Here is a 2,727-nt window from a genome sequence, read left to right as displayed (position 1 = left end):
ACATATGCATAACAGGGAATCATCTTCCTTTTCTTAAGCAGAGTTATAACTTAACAACTGCATATTACAACACAGGTTCGACATAGGAACCTCCCACCAATTGTTGGGGAAGGAAAGGTAATTCTGTTCACAGACCCCCGAGACTTGGGTGGCTTGTACAGATGTGCCTGGGGGTGAGCTAGGGTTGTCCTCCACCAAATCCGCGGTGGAAGAACTAGGCTGATCAAAAGATCATTTGGAAGTAAAGATAGCTTCTTCCGAGCATTCACCCAATTGGTCGTAAGTTAGTCTTTTGGGTGGGTGAATGACTCTTCTTTCCCTCTGTTCTTTGGGAGTCACAATCTTAGAAGTGCTGGAACCAGCCGCTCCTGGGGATTCTTCAAGAGCTTCCTCCTCTTGTCCCAACGCATTGGACTCTGGGGTTTCAGAAGCAGTTAATTCTTCTTCAGAGAAAGGTGCAACCTCCTCCTCAGGATCTTCACCATCAGCTACTTCTTCTGTAAGCATGTGGAAAGGCACAAATTCAGGAGCTTCTTCCCAGAAGGGTTCCTCTTTCAACCAGTTCGGATGAAGACAGGTACGCAGTCGTGGGTTCTGGTAACTGAGATGACCACATCCAATCAGGTACCTCCTCTTCATCTTCTAGATCTTCAATTGGAGAATCTCCATCCCTCACATCTGGAAATGCTGTTTGAGATCTGGTAACTGACCTGTGCCCTTGAGACGTTGAAGGGACTTCATGTGAGACTGGGTCAGGAGGTAGGCGAACTGCTTCTGAGAGAGGTAATAGGTGGTTCCTATGCCAAGTCTTCAGTGGGCCCACTCTCCCTTCCGGCCTAATCTGATACACAGGAAGGTTTGGCAGCTGCTTACAGATGACATAGGGCTGGGATTTCCAACGGTCAGCCAACTTGTGTTTCCCAGGGATACCCAAGTTCCTCAACAACACTTTATCCCCTGGCTGCAAATCCTGGATCCTAACTTTCAGGTCAAAGTTTCTTTTATTTCTCAGCCCCCGTTGATCAGATGAGACTTGGGCTTTTTCGTAGGCCGTTTTTAGGCTCTTCCTCAACCGGTCCACATACCCCTTGTGAGATGCTGCTGAGGTGTGATCAGGTGATATGCCGAAAGCCAAGTCCACTGGCAGCCGAGCCTCCCGCCCGAACATTAATCGGTATGGGGAGTATCCTGTAACATCACTGACAGTACTATTGTAGGCATGTACGATGGCAGCTACATGTTTACTCCAGTGCTGTTTCTTTTCTGAGCTCAGGGTCCCCAACATGTTCAAAAGAGTCCGGTTAAACCGTTCAGGCTGAGCATCCCCTTGTGGGTGGTAGGGAGTAGTCCTAGTCTTTTGGATGCCTAACAAGTCTAGCAACTTCTTAATCAGCCGGCTTTCAAAGTCTCTTCCCTGATCTGAATGGAGGCGTTGCGGTAAACCATAGTGCACAAAGAACTTTTCCACTAATACTTTGGCCACAGTTGTGGCTTTCTGGTCTTTTGTTGGAAACGCCTGGGCGTATCTGGTGAAATGATCTGTTACCACAAGGACATTCCCTTGACCACTCAAGTCAGGCTCCAGGCAAAGGAAATCAATGCACACCAGTTCCATAGGCCCCTGACTTTGCAGATGGCCCATTGGGGCTGCTTGACATGGCAAAGTTTTCCTCTGGATGCAGCGAGCACAAGAACGACAGTATCCTTCAACTTCACCCCGCATACAGGGCCAGTAAAACCTGTCTCTCACAAGTTGGAAAGTCCTTTCAGGCCCCAGATGACCATGATTGTCATGGAGAGCAGCCAAGACTCCTTCCCTGAATTTAGCTGGTAGGAACAGTTGCCACTCCTCTTCCAGATCATCAGAGGGGCCCCTTCGGTAGACCACCCCTTGGCGTATCTGTAGCCGGTCCCATTCTTTATGCAACAATCGGGCTTCCCGAGGGGAGTCTGTTAGAAGCAGCTCAGGGCGCTGAGTCTCCATGGCCTTCAGCAAAAGTTTCCCCAAAGGGTCTTTTAACTGTTCCTTCCTCAAGTCCCCTTTTGATAGCCTAGGCAAACCTTCTTCTTCAACCTGGGTCACCCTGCAATAACACCTGGGTACTCCAACAGCTAAGACCCCAATCTCTTCGGCTCTTGCTCCTCCACTGGATCGAAATTCCGTTCCCTGACATAGGGCGCGCACGAGGTCAAGTGGGCCCATTCTTCAGTAGGATCGTTGGGGGCATGAGACCTTCTGGAGAGGGCGTCTGCATCCCTATTCCCAACTCCTGGTCGGTATTTTAAACTGAACATAAAGCTAGAGAGAGCGGCTAACCACCTATGTCCTGTAGCGTCCAGTTTGGCAGTGGTCAGCAGGTAGGTAAGTGGATTATTATCCGTTTTGACTATGAATTCTGCTCCATATAAGTAATCTCTCAGTTTGTCTACTACAGCCCACTTCAAGGCCAGAAATTCGAGCTTGTGTGTGGGGTAATTCCTCTCGGAAGGTATCAGACTTCTGCTCACATAAGCAACGGGCCGCAGGTGACCATCATGCTCCTGGTACAACACCCCACCTAGCCCATCTCTGCTGGCATCGACATGTAGTTCGTAGGGTTTTGAGGGGTCTGCGTAGGCCAACACAGGGGCAGTGGTCAGGCTCTTCAACTGAATGAAGGCTTCCTCACATTTCGAGGTCCACTGATCCTGAATAGATTCCTTAGGCTTTCTAGGCCCCATGGCGGG

The sequence above is a fragment of the Pelophylax lessonae genome (assembly GCF_965119305.1).
Source record: "Pelophylax lessonae genome assembly, contig: HAP1_SCAFFOLD_427, whole genome shotgun sequence".
NCBI classification, from domain to species: domain Eukaryota; kingdom Metazoa; phylum Chordata; class Amphibia; order Anura; family Ranidae; genus Pelophylax; species Pelophylax lessonae.
The sequence above is the reverse complement of the archived record's forward strand: the minus strand, read 5'-3'. Positions refer to the sequence as shown.